The following is a 16,479-nucleotide window of genomic DNA, read 5'->3' as shown; positions in this document are numbered from 1 at the left end:
AAGTGCTGGTGGGAGTTTGAAGCCAATGGGAGTTAGGCACCCAGCCTGCTTAGGCCCTTTGAAAATCCCCCTGGATGCCTCTTTTCATCTTTAGGCACCAGAATGTCTCTGAAAATCTGGCCAGAAGTGATCCAAGGAACTTCAGTGCTGTTGTCCAGAATTTCCAAAGGGTCCAGTTCCCAGTACTGGGGTCAGCTGTTCAGGAGAGCTCTGGGAGATAAGCAGGTAGCTGAATTCTCAGCAGAGGTCACTCTGGTGGGTGCTCAGCTCTTAGGAAAAGCTGCCCATTAGAGTGACAGCAAAAGCTGCTAGGTGCCGATTGCTTCTGAGAAATCTGTCCCCTGAGCAGAAGACAATAGGGGCTAAACATGCTCAGCGCCATCTGATCAGGCTGTGAATGGGTAATCAAACAACCTGCACATTGCATGGACCCCTCTACCCCACACTCCTCCTAAAAGCCCCCAGAGCTAAACATCCCCTGCCCCCCAGGGAATTGTGCATTCAAGACTCAGAAGATTGGGGCACCCAGTGAGATGTTTTCATTGTTTGCCCCTTAGCGAGATGCCAGTAAAAGTCTTTTCCTTGTTCCACCATGTTCAGTGATCTCGGGGCAAGAGAGGAACCGTAGAGCTGAGACTCTGCCAAGCAAATGATAAAAGGTGAATGTGAAGTGTGCATAGCTCATCTCTTGACATCTTGGGCCTGGGAGGCTGATGTATTTCACACCCAGGGTAAAGAGCCAGCAGGGTTGGGAAGCAGACTTGTGTCTGTGAGAGAGACTCAGAATGTGGAAGAGCTGCGGCGGGAGGATAGGGCCGGGTGATCGCTTGCAGGCTAGCCAGCAGGTTGCTTTCCAAAGTGGGGGTGAGGAGGGGAGGAGAGGCTTACTCCTTCCCACCCTCATCCTGGCAGCCATCCCCCAGCACTGGGATGTGAGTAATACACATCCCACTGAGGGAGTTAGATCAAAGGCAGTGAAGTAGATACAAGAGGTTTCTGCTTCACAGACCAGAGAGGCGGGAGTTCAATAGAGCCTTTGTTAGCCCGGCTCTGCAGAATTATGGCTGGAGAAATACCTGACCACCCTCTCCCATACCCAGCCCCGTGGTGCTGCACCATCTCAAGTAGGCAAGGGAACTGCAAGGGCTTGGTTAGTGGTGGAGAGGCAGAGGGGCCAGCAGGCAGGGGAGGTGTCAGCGGTTTAAAAAATGACTCAGGTTGAATTGGGTGCTGCTCAGATTTCTGAGGCAGGCCGGTAGGAGGAGGTGTGAGGGGGAGTCGGGCCGTACAGCGCTCCTCACTGGATCGCCCCAAGGCTGGTTGTGCTCCCTGCTCCCCCAAAAACCTGTGATTCAATAGCCATGGAGGAGGCCGTTTGTGGGAGACTGGGAAGGAGATCTCACCTCTGCTAGCCGGCAGGGTGTGGGAGGGAAGTTGTTGCTGTTTTCCAAGCCCATCTCCAGATCGGCTGGCTCGGCGTACCAGCCCCACCGTGACGATGTCGCTCCACCAAAGGTGAGGTCGTCCGTGCCCAGTGGTCAGCTTTGTAGCTTTGAACAGGATGTGCCCCTTCAATCCTCTCCCTGGTGGGGGCTGGTGGGTCTGATTAGGGCTGAGTGCAGCCTGCGGGGTGGGGGGAAGTGGGGGAGTGGACGATGCTGATGAAAGAGCCGGGATGGCATTTAGCGGGCCACAGTGCGTGAGCCTCCCCCTTTGGAGACCCGTGTGATGCTCTCAAAGGGTGCAGAGCAGTCTTCTCCTGGGCTGAGACTGAGGGAGCAGGAAGGAGCTGGGGGTTACCCTGGTGGTTTGAGCAGGGATGGGCTGGTTGTTTCAGTGTCATGGGGGTGTTAAAAGCACAGCAGGTTCCTCCTGGGTCTTCCCAGTCCTGAATGATGGAGTAAAGAGACAGGCTTTAGCACCATGTTGCCATTGTACCAGGAGGGGGCATGGATTGAAGAGGAATTGGCCTGGTCTGCTCCAACTCCTGCTCCCCACACATCTTGGAAAGTGCTTGGGCGCCAGAGCAGCAGCTGAGGGAGGTGTCTCTCCTAGCAATTAATGCTGACTCCACAGAGGCTCCTGGCTTGGAGGCTGACTGCATCAGACTCTGGAAAACTAGGTAAGCTTTATTTTCAGCACTGGCCTTTAATAGGCATATAGGAGCAGGCGGGCACAGAGTTTGTGTGACTATATAGGAATCCATAGGCATATGGAGCAGTTTGATATAAAGCCCTAGTGGACTCATAATAGGTCAGCATCCAGCATGAGCATCAACAAAGGACTGTGTAGGTAGCCATGCAGCATAGTACTCCTGTATGGTGCACAACAATATAGAACAATGCAGGTGGCAAACAGTGCATATGCTCACATTGGCCCAAGCTGATAGCAGGTCTGCACAAAGCCTGTATAAGCCCATCCATGCTCTGTTGCCCATATAAAGGCTGTGTTGCCATACAGCAAAGGAGTCCATATAGGACAGGAGTGTTACCATGAGCACTTGAGTGGCCACCCAGGAGAGATTCAGGTGCCGCACAGCTATTTAGCAGAGTGCTCACAGCACCCACAGCCAGTAGCGTGTGTTTCTGTGGTGGGGGTGCACATCTGCACATACCTCAGTGCTCATAACAAAACATATTCTGCCCATGAATGGAAAAAAATAGAGGGAAACCTGGTGTTGTCCATATAAAAGCTATGCTGCCATAAAGCAAATGAGTCTACCGAGGACCATAGTGGACAATGGTGCCTTTTTCCTTGCATTCATGTCTGATTGTTAAAAGTAACAGGATGTTGGCAACCAACATTTCAGGGCCATCCATATGCTTCAGCAGTTTGGCTTATAAGAGAAAGGCCTGTGCACTATTACATACTTCAGGGTGTAAGGTTTTCCCCAATCTGCTGACTCTATCATTTGAGAGAAATTGAATTTCCCAAGGATTTTTACTGAGGCAATGGAAGGGAATTTCTTAGACTCAGAAACAGAGCTGACTTCATCAGATCCTGGTAATTAGCAATCACTGTTGCTGAACAAGTGTGAGCGACAACAGTGTATGCACAGAAAAAGGCAGAGGGCCAGACCTTGAGCTGCATAAATCTGTGTAGCTTCATTGACTTCAGCGAAGCTTTTCTGCTTTACACTGGGATGCAGAGGCATTTGCTAATGAACAAGGACTATTTCTATGCCTCCAAAAAAGCTATTGAGAGCATTTCTTCTGTTCCTCTTGTATGAAAATGCTTTACCTTGTCCAGAGGGGTCTTTTCTGTAGCTGCCTCTGATTGTGTGCAGACAGCGACTGATTTCTTGGAAGAGGCAGCCGAGGAGACAATCTACCTGAGAAATATACTCTCATCAAAAGTCTTTCTTTGTTCAACAGCCAACAGAGAAAGTTATGTCTCATGCACCTTGTGTGGCTGAATGGTGTTATACATTAATTTATTCTAGTAGCCAGTGCCATTTATTATCATAGCAGCTAGAGAAGAACTGTAGCCTGGCCCTTGGAAATGGGAGGACAAACAAATTGCATGGACAAACTTGGAAAGAAACTGCAGTTGACTTTACTGTCACAACCCCAGCATTATTCTCTTTGCCCTGCAATAGTCCACATGGTAGGGGAAGAGCCTGGTGCATGCTATTTACCTGACCCTCCTCTTCCTCACTCTACAGGTTGGACCTCCCTGGTCCTCCACCTCAGAACCTGACGGGTCCTGAAGCAGGGAGTTTGCTGAACCAGGGGAGGCCAGTTCCGGCACCTCTGCTGCTGGGTTCCAGGCTCTCCTGGGGATCTCAGCAGACCCTGCTGGGCTTACCTCCTGACCACCAGGCTCTACAGCCAGCCCTGGGCTGCTGTGCTGCACTGCCCCCTTGGGCTCCACTGCCTCTGGGCTCTGCTGGCCTCCCAGCTTCATGGACAGCCCTAGCCACCAGACCCCCAGCTCCGCTCCTGGTTGCCGGCTTCCCAGGGCTTTCTGGTCCAGGGGATCAGTGGTCCAGCAACATCCGTTGTTCTGCCAAACCAAAGAGTCCTGGACCAGAAAGGTTCAACCTGTAGTATTACCCAGAGGAATGGCACTGACTGCGGTGAAGCTACTGACAATGTGCACAAGTGTGGGAGCAGAATCAGCCCCGTATGGTAGCTGCACCATCAGCTGCCTTGCCAACAAAGCTCTGACTGCAAAACCTGCATTGCTGACAAAGTTAAAAGAGGCAGATGAAGAAAAGCTGGGATATGAGAGCTTTTGATTTGTAAATGGTGGAAACTGCTGCCCATAAATACATACCCTCAAGACACCCCTTTTCCTGTCATTCTTCTGAACGCAACAGCACTTAAAAATACCTACGGCCAGATTCTGCACTCAGTTAACAAAGAGTTATGCCACAGACTTCAGTTACCCTGGATTTACATGGTGTAGCTAAGATCAGACTATGTCCCCTCCAGTCCAGCACAGCCCTTCGTGTACTTCATTCAGACAGGTGGCGATTCACCCACCCTGCCAGGCAAGTCCCACAGGCCTCACTCGAGCAAAACTCCTAGGTGTTTGGCTGGAGTTAGCGCTCCCGTGGGAACAGGCACCAGCTCTTTGTAGGCTTCCCATCCAGGCCACAACAGGCTTTAGGTAATTAGCGGAGGCAACATGAGGTAAAGCTGCCATGATGGCCTGCATCAGACAGCAGATCCTGTTCGGTAAAAGCAGCTAAGCTGAGGCCATCAGACTCATTTCAGGGATGTCCCAAGAAAGATAAAGGTAGTGGCAGAGGGTGGAGGTCACATGGTAAGCCAGTGACTTTATTTTGAAGTGGAGAAAATTACTCAGTGGGAATTGAATTAAATTTTCCTTGGAAACCTGTGCACCTTGGAGAGTCACAGATGGAGTCGAGGTGGCCCTGGCTCAGAGGGACTAAAGAGAGGTTTCGTTATTATTTTGTTATTTTTCCTCTTTCCCTTTTCTTTTTTACTTCCCTAAAGACTGCTGGCTTATCCTCGGTAAGCCCTCTGCTGTGGTCTATGGCTTTTTATTCCTATGTGATTGCTTTTCCTAACTCATGTAGGGCTGAAAGCCATGGGCTACACAGAGGGATGACTCCACCTTCTCAGGCACCTCTGCAGTCGGCACGGATTCCTGATCCCTTTTTAATCACCCATACGTATTTGGTAACAAATAGCAAGTGAAAGGGAGCATTGAAGCCTTGCATGACCTTGAAGGTTTAGCAGGACAAATGGTGTAGAGTGTGGTTAGCAAAGAGACAGACAAAGAAGGGATGGCGGGGGGGAGGGGATGTCCGACTTCCAGAGCCCTTCCTCATTCAGAGCTGAAAGGCGGCTTTGGTGCGGCCAGGGCTGCATGACTGCTGTAAGAAATCTATAGGAGTGAGGCTTTGAATTTCTTTTTTAGTGCCGGGCTTTTCTCACACAGTTCAAAGCTCCCCCACCTGCAGCTCTTGAGGACAAAAGGCTCAGGGCCAGGGCCAGACCATTTCCTATGGAGACTGAGTGCCAGCTAACTAGACCCACCGAAAGTAGCCACCAGGTAATTATAAAAGCCCTTTCTCTCATGTATTGTCTCCTTTCTATAGCAGGAGCCCACAGGTGTCCACAGAAGAGACAGGGCCTTCTAATCTCTTTTACTTTGATCCCACCCTGCACACCCAGGCTCCCCTTCTCTCTTTGCACTTCCAGGGCACAGCTGGGGGCAGTAAACACAGAGAGGCCAAACCCTCAGCTGATGGAAACGGGCATAGCTCTGCTGCCTTCAGTGAAGCATATGAATGTGCCACTGGATGTGCCACTGGATGTGTCCCAGTGTCTTCTGTGAAGCTGCCGCTGCTGCTCTGCCATAAGGAGACTCGGGGGGTGGGGGGGGACGGAAGGGGGTGATGGGAGAAAGATGACAAGATTCATACAGCAGAGCTGTGTTAATTCTCACCTTGCTAATCCTCAAACCCAATAATCCTCAATTACAAAACCGAGCAGGGTCTCACCCAGATTCGTGGTTCAGACTGAGCAGCAAGGAACATGCAACGGGGAGGTACCCTGCTAACTAGACTAAGTTACCTTCTCCTGCACATTTGGTCACACAGTGAAAAAATGTGCATCTGAGATCTCCAAGCCAAGCATTTTGGAAATCACAACCCAGACATGCCAAATCAGGAGGCTTTTTGAAATGTATTAATTTTGCTATTCTTTTTTGTAACTTTCTGAACTTTGAGTTGGTAGTGGTTCCCATCTTAAACTTTTCACCACCACCAGGAGGGCTAGAAACTTATCCTTTTGGAAAAAGTGAAAGTGGAGCTTCCCATGTGTCTCGGGGAGCTGGGGATTTCAGAAAAGCACCATATATCCCAAGACTCATGGTAAAATAAGGAGAATTAGCAAGAGTGTGCCATGTAAATAAGCAATGCTAGACAACATTAAACAAAGCCGATCTTGTGGTGGTGGTAAGGTATTTTTGGTGGGTTGGGGTTTTCTATAGGGAGAGGGGATTTGCTAACTCACAAAGTTTGCCAGTCTCCATCACTAGCATCCACCCTGCAGTTAAATCTTTATTAACTTTCTGACCAAGTGTGGACCTGCACCTTTGACTTTACAAAATTGGGCGCTATAAAATCAACCTTAACAAATTTAACCTAATTTCCTAGTGGAGACATACCTTCAAATGCAACAAGAACCTCTGTTTCTCTGATCTTGGCCAGCTTGTAGGGAAGGAACAGGACTCTGATGGTTCAGTGCTCCAGTCTGGGATAGCTCGGAGAATTCACCAGCAATAATGGGAGAGGGAAAAAAAAAATTAACGAGCCCATTTAACCACCGTCTTTGTCGTAAACCAAAATGTTTTGTTGTGCTGGGAAAGTAATGAGCAAAATCCCCTTTTTCTGTTAATGGTACATTAACCCATCTTGAATTGTGGTAAAACTCCTGCGGAATGTATGGCCCTGAGATCTGCGTGCTGTTCCGGAATGAATTCCTAATGAACAGTGCAGCTGCTCCTGGGCCCCCCACGCTTCCCTAATGACAGGGGTGATTTAAATGGGGAATGTGGATGAAAAGGATTGCTCTCCCAGGATCCCAGCTCTCCTTACATGGTACCTGTTCATCCTGATTAGCCTCAGTCATCTCTGGTAATTGCAGTGCTTCATTCTGCAGCTAATCCAACAGCCGAGCTGGGTTAATTTGTATCTTTGTTTCATGAATATGGAGTGCACAACATGCCACCTTTATAGTCAGGAGGCCGGAAAGCTGGTGCATGTTTACAGGCACGGTTTTTAAGTGGTAATTGTGTCTTATTGTCAACAGGCACTGAGAGATTGCGAAGGAGCTCAAAATACCCAAACAGAAACGGCTGCAGCCCCCATTAATATTTTGGCGGCTGTCGGGCAAAGCTGCTCGGAACAAGATTATTGGCAGCCTGTCTGAAGAATGCGGGCTAGAGGCTCGTCTCCTGAGACTCCTTTTGACTACCCTTTATGCTATTGATTTTTCTTTTAGCAAAGCAGGAGCTTCAGAAAGAGAGAGATACCACTCAGCCACGTTTGTGTTCAACACTGCATTGGATGGAAATCTGGCTGGGGTAAAGGAGTGTGAGGGATTCCTCTGATCACCTGTCATGGACTCTGTCCATCTAAAATAAATGGATCTAGGCAGTGCTTTTTTGTGCCAGTTCTGTAGCGGTGCCTTGGCAGCCCCAGCCACAGGATTGGCTGGAGAAAGGAGCAGGGAGCCAGCTGAGTACAGCTCCTCTTTTTTTTTTTCTTTTTCTTTTTTTACAGAAAGCCCACTGGATCTAGGGCTAAACATGTGCCAGAAACTCTTTTTTCATCCTTAGCATTTTTTTTGCAGATGGACTATATTCTTGCCAAGCCAAAGAGCCAACCCAAGCTATAAGACCTGGATTCATATTTTTGAACACTCCAAAGTTTGAGGAGTGTTTGGATCCGGTTTGGTCTGTTATAAAAATGAATTAAGATAATTCAGAATATACTAATCAGGAATAAGTCCCTGTATAGACCAGCTTGAAGAGTGTCCATGCATGGAATTGTCCGGGAATATTGATCTTTTATCCACACACTTTCTTAATCTGGATTAGCCTTCAAGTGTAGACAAGCGTTACTGCCCACATCCAGGGGCAGACTTTTGGATTCCAGCCTCCAGTGCTTGAGTTAGGGTCAAAGAGTTTAATAACATCCCTTTCTCCTAGTGCAGGGAGCAGATGATGAGTTTCCGCTGGCAACTTCCCTTTGAAGCTTTCATATAATTTAATAGAAATCCCTTCTCCAGGCACACTTCACCTCTGATCCCAGCCGGAACTCTGTGACCTGACTGTAGGAGACAAGGCAAAAACTCTGCCACTGGTGTTATAACAAAACCAAAATGACGACAGGTTGAACCTCTCTAGTCAGAAACTCTCCTGGCTGACAAACTCCATAATCCAGCATGAGTTTAGTGAGCCGGAGGACCTCTTATCACAGGTGTGGCCAAGTTTCCCGCAGTCCCATAAAGTTTGTTTCCCGCCACCAGTCCTGGCTCTCAGTGTTCTGTGCTGTTATTGAGCTGTAATTTACCCCTAAATGTCTTTAAAGAGCCCAGTCAGCTGTGGAAGTGTAGGTAATGTACTAGAAAATACTGACCTCTCATCGGCCAGCAAATTCTCTTGTCTGGCACCAGTCATGTCCTGAGGGCATTGAACGAGAGGGGATCAACCTTTAGTTGAACTAACCAACATTGGGAGAGATTTTCAAAGCAGCCTTGAAGACTGTACACCTACCTGCTGTTACGTTTAACAGGAGAGCTGGGTGTCCCTCTCTTGGATTGCTTTGGAAATCTCATCCATAACAAAAGGAAGTGCTCTAAGAAAGTTCAAAGTCCCCCTCCCTTGTTTTTCTCAAGCTATTTAATGTCATTGTAATACTTCTGTCTCCTGCCCTGAAAAGCAAGTGACTGGAGTGATTGGATTGTTACAATATCCTTGACTCCTTTCAGCGCTGCAGAGAACTGAAGACAGGGGCAAGTCAAGACACTGGGACTGACACCCTAAATCCCAGCAAGTATTTTTTGTGCACAGGACAGGAAGACACAACTATGCATCCTAGCATTGATGGCTTCCTATAGGTGAGAGCAGTTATATCTCTCCTCTCCTATGTACTAGGGTGCAATCTTGGTGCTTAGGGCTGTGTTCACACATTTCCCCCTCCTTACAAACAGAGCTGGAGCATTGGGTTTCTTGCGGGGTCAGCTGGGCACATGAAGACAATCACATGAGTGGGAGCAATTTCCCTGCAGAGTGTAATAAAAGGCTCAGGAGCGGAAGTTGCAATTATTTATATTTTAATTACAGCCAGATGATAACACACCAGCAAGCCGTGCTTTATGAAACCTGCAGCAGTCTGGTAATGAGGGAAGAGGCTGCTTTTCCTTCCCCTCAGTCACACCGAGCTCCTTTAACCCACTCTAAGCAGAGAGCATTGGGGGATGAGATACGAGGAAGGAAGATGCTGCTGTTCTTATTTAATTCTGTCTCAAGAGGCCGCAGATACCATTTTCATCTGCACTTGTTAGCCAATCCCCTCTGTCTGCTTATTGCTAAGGGGCTGATCCAAAGCTCTTTCAAGCCAGTAGGAATCTTTCCATTGGTGCCTGTGAGCTGAAGAGCAGAACCCATGTGCCCTAGGCCACACCATTCCTAATGAGCCCCTGCAGTAACATCTGGGATCAAACTGGCCTGTTTATTCACCCTGAGTTTGCTTTCCTCCCAGCTCACCATGGGAAAATCCCTATCAACTGGGTGGAAAGTCACAGAAAGGTTCTCAGCTCAAGGCAAGTTGCGGAGTGGTTCCAGTTTCTTTCTAATTGTGTATTTTGCATTGATGGGTCTCCCTCCAGTTCCTCAGAAACAGATGTCCAAAACTCCCTCTCCTCCTACTGGGACCCTCGTTGACAGCCTCAGCAGAGGGGCCAAGCACTAGCTATGGGAGACTGACCTCCTCTCTTATAGCTTAGTTGTGGCCCCTCTTTCCAGGGTCAGACTGCAATGTATTGTTGCGCTAATGATGTGGGGAGCTTGCCCACATTGTACCTGGTCCATGGATAATGAAGTGGGTGGGGGATATGTCTGGAGCTTTGCAGTTTTTTTTGCTATGAACTGTTCGCTCAGCTCTGCTATCTATGGAAAGATATGGATCTACTGAATGTATCATGGGATGCCTCCCTCCACTTCTCCACTCCACCTCCACTTCTGCTTGAAAATGGGTTATTAAGTAACAGGCTACCCCACTGGTGCTGAGTCAGCCTGAAACTAATGAACGCCCTGGCTGGCCATTTGAAATTTATTGCACCTATTAATTACAACCTTTAGCTGCAGCCAGTGAAATTTTTATAATGAGGACCCTTGCGACTTTGCCTTCCTAGCAGCAAATTAACTGTGTGGGGGGAAGAATCAATGGATCAGCATACTTTACAGAAGTGATGTTTTAATTAGCAATTCTCAGCAAACACATGGCCTCAGAAACAGTGCTTTGGTTCATTATCTCTTCTTAAAGGGACAGAATTTCTTTTTGATTTAGTTCTTTTGTGGTCTCTTCTGTTGTTTTTTTTTAAGTATCCAACAGTAAATTATGGGTTGATACTCTTAACTGGTTTTCACCTTAGATTGGTTATAATGAGCCAAGCACCCAGAGTACTTGAAAAAAAGTAATAAGCATAATTGTAGAAGTGGAAATAAAAAAACAGATTAAATAATGTGGATACTGAGGTAAAATTACCCAGGATACAGCAACTGGCATGCAGAGTGTTGTAATGAAGTGGCTGGTGTGTATGTGAGGCAGCCCCTCTCCTGGATGGATTCAGCATCTCCTTGTACTTCTAATAGTGAAAGGAGATAGAGGCTCTGCCATTTCAAGTGAGAGGTTTTGGAGCAGGTGGCTCTGGACTCCAATCCTATGATATTCATTTAATTCTTAAAGCCGTGACACAGCATGCAGTAGTGACTACTAACTGCCTAGGTGATAGGACTGATTGCAACAATCAAGAGTAAAGATCAATCCAGCCAAATCTGAGACCAGAACTGTGCTTCCCAGAGTCTGCTGGCTTTTGAAATTGGGTTACTGTGTAAAATATGTGTCCTAAATCTCTTAAGGTAGGCCTTTATACTGGGGCATTGCTCACAAACCTGACAGACTGAGGCCGTGTCTACATGTGCACGCTACTTCGAAGTAGTGGCAGCAACTTCAAAATAGCGCCCATCACGGCTACACGTGTTGGGCGCTATTTCGAAGTTGAAATCGACGCTAGGCGGTGAGATTTCGAAGTCGCTAACCCCATGAGGGGATGGGAATAGCGCCCTACTTCGAAGTTGAACGTCGAAGTAGGGCACGTGTAGCCGATCCGCGTCCCGCAACATCGAAATAGTGGGGTCCGCCATGGTGGCCATCAGCTGAGGGGTTGAGAGACGCTCTCTCTCCAGCCCCTGTGGGGCTCTATGGTCACCGTGTGCAGCAGCCCTTAGCCCAGGGCTTCTGGCTGCTGCTGCGGCAGCTGGGGATCCACGCTGCATGCACAGGGTCTGCAACCAGTTGTCGGCTCTGTGTATCTTGTGTTGTTTAGTGCAACTGTGTCTGGGAGGGGCCCTTTAAGGGAGCGGCTTGCTGTTGAGTCCGCCCTGTGACCCTGTCTGCAGCTGTTCCTGGCACCCTTATTTCGATGTGTGCTACTTTGGCGTGCAGACGTTCCCTCGCAGCGCCTATTTCGATGTGGTGCTGCCCAACGTCGAAGTTGAACGTCGACGTTGCCAGCCCTGGAGGACGTGTAGACGTTATTCATCGAAATAGCTTATTTTGATGTCGCTACATCGAAATAGGCTACTTCGATGTAGGCTTCACGTGTAGACTTAGCTTGAAAGGCCAAGGTTTTTAAAAAGTGACTGTTTTGGGGTGTCCTCCATGAGACGTTTGAAAGGGGCCCTGAGCATTCAGCACTGTTTACTGGTGTAAGTCTTTAAGGCTTCTCACATTAGGCTCCCAAAATCACTCATCTCATGTGAAACTCTTGGCTGTAAAGGCTAGAGATGGCTGGAATAGCCACAATGAAGGGGAAACAGCTTGAAATTTGAGAGTATTTTTTCGTATTTCATTGCAAGCTATTTGATTCTATTCAGCTCTTTATATACACTGCCCATCCCCACTGTATGTGGACACCTTACAGTACTAGGTCATTTTATCAGACAATTGGCCTCACCGCCCACTTTTTTTGCAAAAAACGGGTCCCCTTTCCATTGTAAATGAGCCCATTTCCCAAGAAGAATTGTCTTGTTGAGAGTGAAAGGCAGCTTTGAAATTTGGCGTTCTAAGCATTGTTCAACATTTTTATAGCGGGAGAATAAAAAGCTAATTTGATTACATTTCTCGGAAAAGCAAAATGGGAGTGGCATGAAAATCACATGACTTGAAACCTCAGAATTTCTGCGCAAACCTTTGCCAGGACAGTTAAAGGACCAGTCACACCAGATGGTGTTTGGTCCTGCCGTCAGGGCAGGGGACTGTTTTTGATGACTTGACAGGTCCCTCGCAGTTCTAATATTCTATGATTCTGTGACACATGGTGACAAACCATCCGCAACTCCATTTTTAGCTGTGGGAAAAGAAGGTTCACCTCATTCATCCTCACCCAAAGCAGAGCCCAATGGATATGGCTGTAGCTATTTTAAGAGTAACAACACATGATACCACAAGATAAAATTGGTTGGTCAACCTGACAGTAGCAGAGTTGCTCTGTAGATGAATTTGGTCTAATGACTTCAAGGGAGGGAAAAATGTACGTGTCTTTTTTTCCAGTGTTACTATCCCCTTAGGATAAAAATTCTGGGTCTGATTTTTATTTCAGGCTTGTTGACAGGGCAAAGTATTAGTAATTATATCAGTATAACTACCCAGGTGGACACTTAGTCCTCAGTTATACCACTGTATTCCTGTAGAAACTCCTCTGAGCCCAATGCACTGTTTGCATCATTGTAAAGTAGGTGTAAAATGTTACCAGAAAACATTTTACTCTGATTTTATTCTGGCAATGTAAATTGCCACACAAGGGACAGGGCATTTGTGATTCTGGTCAACTGACCTTAATGGCATTTTTTTTTAATTTAAACAAGAGTCAATCTGATCAGATTTTTGTCTCTTTGTGGGTCTCTAAGCAAGATCTCATAGCATTTTACTGTTCTTCATTAAGCCACACAACCTGCCTGGGAGATAACTAACAAACTAACATTAACCATTTTACAGATGGTGAGATCAAGGCCTTCTCTATATGGAAGATTATTGCAGCCAAGTACCTACATCAGTTTTTGCTCTGGTATAAATTCCTAATGTGGACATGTTGCAGCAGTGTACACACAGGTCTGCTTTGGTGCACCATCTCTGCACTAGAAGTGACTCCCTCAAGAATACATGGTGAATCAGGGGCAGAGCTGGGAATAAAACCTACAAGTCCCGGTTCCCAGTTGTTTGCTCTGACCATAAGAATACACTGCCTTTTGCCATACAATTGTGAAGGAGAGGGAAAATACAGCCGGGAAAGTCTAAGATAAAATACAGATTTCCCATTTCATCAGCCCGCCCTGCCTGTTCAGAATAGCTGGAGTTGAAAAAGCAAAACCTAGTAAATCAGTAATTGCTGGGCTAAGGAATAGGTTCTGTCCAGCTGGTTCAGAAAGACATTTATTAGGACTCAGAGAAAGTGACATTATTAAAGTGAGCGTGCTGATTTCAGACAGCTCCCAATTCATCATTGTGACAGTGACAAACACAGCCTGGGCCTGTGCAATTGACTAAAGAGAATTTTCTGGCTTAACATTTTTAATGCACCCTGCATTTTTTCCTCTGCTGCACAGGGCTTTATCCAAAGGATCTTCTCCCTTAAATAGAAAGGGCTGTGCCATTCCTGTGAAGCATGCCCAGCTCTTGCAAATCAAACCGGGCTTCTATTTTTTAATTATTCCTTGCTCCTTCAGGATCCTTTCTCTACCTTTTCAAGAAGGACAGGAGCATTAGGCTCAGCTGTGTTTGCCTCCATTCTTTTCAGCTCGTTCATCATTGTCCGCTCCCTGAATGAAAGGCAGAAGGGTCACATTTAAAAGTCTCCCTACAACAAGCTTCCCTAAAGATGCCAATAGCTCCATAATGGAAGCTGGAGTCCTGTCAGTCAGACCTCCCAGGTTCTGATGGCGGCTTTGTATCTGCAGCTAAATCTGTCTGTCTTGGGAGCCTCTTATGTCCAAAGTACCACCGTGATGCTATGGCAAGTATTCAGAGGATAAATATCACAGAACCTGGGTGATCCTTTCGGTAGGTCCATAGGTGGGAAATCTGACCATCTATTTCAGCGTCTTCCTGAAACAGGGCCACGGCACACTGACAATAGTAACAGCCTGCACTTTCCCGAACAACTTTCCTTTAAGGATCCTGCAGTGTTTTGCAAATGTTTATTAGTTAAGGCTCCCTGTGAGGTCTGTAAGTAATTGTTTGCCCTTGTTTAATAGAGAAAGTGTAGCGTAGAAGGGAAACGGTCTTGACTTAGCAACGGCTTGTGAAGTGAATTGGAGGTGGCTGTGTAAGAACAAGGAACATGTGTTCGCTAGATATGAGCAGCTTCTTGAGGTGTTCTGGGTTCTAGAGAATGGGACCCCATTGGTGGGAGTAGATATTGTCTTCCCATTTGCGGCTTCCTTTTGGTATTGGCTATTACTTTTATTTTGCCACCTCTGGTTTCCTGTGGAAGGTCTCTTGGGGCCAGATCCTCAGCTGAAATAAATCAGCAAGGAGTCCCCTGGAACTAAATACATTTGCACCACCCCAGGATATGGTCCATTGGTGTCCCGATGGCCTGTGTCCTGATTCAAGGTCCATCAAAGTCAGTGGAAAATCTCAAGCATCAGTGGGCTTTGTATCAGACTCTTTGTGCTTTTGGTTCGGGCCCATGGGGCTGAGAAGCAGAGCAGTAATGGCAAATAGCAGCCCGCTGCTGGCCAGGATGTTAGTTCAGCAGGAACTTGGGTGCCTGCAATAAGGACCATATGCTAAATGTGTGTTATCTCCAGGTTCAGCCTTATTAAAGCTTGTCTTTAGTTCTGTCTAGGTGGCCATGTGCCTAGAAACAAAGATTTCCTATCAGTTATGTCCAGTTTGCCAGCACCTTCTGCGAGCTGCTGGCTCATGGTGGGTATATATGTGGTGGCAGATAGTTGGCAAAGGGAAATGCTGGCAGAATAATGCTGCCCAAGCTGCATGTTAGAGTCAAGGCTAGCACAGCTGGACCAGACAATGGGGAGATCTTCTGTTAGTACTTCCTGCCTGCCTGCCTCGGCTTAACGGGCCATAGGTGTGGGAACTCTGGGTGCAGGGGGTGCTGAGGCATCCCCAAGTTTTAGCTGGAGCTCGTCTGCTGTCTCTGTGCCTGCGTCCCAGCTGCTGCCCCTCCTCAAGATCCACTGCCCTTTAAATATCCTCAAATGTGCAGGTCATAAAACCCTGTTAAATAGTGTAAAAATCCTAATAATCCTGCAATATGCCTGGGTTTCAGGAAGAATTTTGAGCTAGGGATGGGCCCACAGAATGTGTATGCTTAGACAAATGTGAGTCTGGATCCAGATTTTGGCCACCTCCAAATGTGAGATAAAGCTGTGATTCTTTTTCGGAGGCATTCCTGATGTTGGGGGATAAGTGTATGTGGGTGACGGGATGGGGGAGATGACGAGAATTTTTTTAACTTTACAAAAATATTCATTGACTTCAAATACACGGCTCCTGAAGAGCCAAATTTACACCTACTGATGATGTCAGCTCAGATTGCACTAACAAGAATGCCACTGAAGTCAAATGGGATCTTCCCAATGACTGAATCGAGTCCATAGGGCAGAATTTGGCCCACTGTCTTGCTGAGCCTGATTCTCTGCTTGCTTGCACCGGTGTAAATCAGCAGCAACTGAGGATGGCGCAGTTATGTCAGTGTAAAGTGACCGAGGCATTTGCATTGGTTCTTTCTCTCAGTGCCAGTTTCCAAGTACACCAGACTGGTTCTGCAGAGAGTTCCCTTCCGCTGGGGAGACACAAATAAGCTAGCGGCATAACTCGCCTTCAGACATCTTTGTCCAGTGGCACTTTGCTCTCTGCCAGCTGTTACCTCAGCAGATCCTTTGCTGGATTAGAATAAAAAGCAGCAGCACAGAGAGAGAGAGACGCACAGAGCTGCCAGTGTGCTAAGAAACCCTGCAGATGCGAAGACTCATTAAGCCGCCTGTTGTCATGGTTTGTGAGCCTCTGAGCTCACACTGGGGCCTTTTTAAATTGGGAGTCACAGAAGGCTGTCAAATGAAGGGCAATTGGGGGAGGTGGGTGGCTGGAGAAGTGTATTAAAGGGACTCTGTCCTGACTTGTTGTCTGCTGTGTATTACAAGTTGAACCTCTCTAGTCCAGCATTCTCTCATCTGGCAACATTCGTAATC

The 16,479-nt window shown here is 47.3% G+C and overlaps 1 protein-coding gene across 1 annotated transcript in view; it reads left to right on the top strand.

Moving 5' to 3' along the window:
- Positions 1 to 1,034: 1,034 nt before the first annotated feature.
- The window catches only part of BLACAT1 (BLACAT1 overlapping LEMD1 locus), a 32,619-nt gene continuing 17,174 nt past the window's right edge, over positions 1,035 to 16,479 (top strand). The window contains exons 1-2 of the mRNA XM_074977497.1: positions 1,035 to 1,515; positions 1,942 to 2,122. The gene's annotated coding sequence lies outside the window, so the exon portion shown is untranslated. The remainder of the gene's footprint in view (positions 1,516 to 1,941; positions 2,123 to 16,479) is intronic.

The sequence above is a fragment of the Carettochelys insculpta genome, chromosome 26 (genome assembly GCF_033958435.1).
Source record: "Carettochelys insculpta isolate YL-2023 chromosome 26, ASM3395843v1, whole genome shotgun sequence".
NCBI classification, from domain to species: Eukaryota; Metazoa; Chordata; order Testudines; family Carettochelyidae; genus Carettochelys; species Carettochelys insculpta.
Note: the sequence above shows the minus strand (reverse complement) of the source record. Positions and strands in the feature narration are given on the sequence as shown.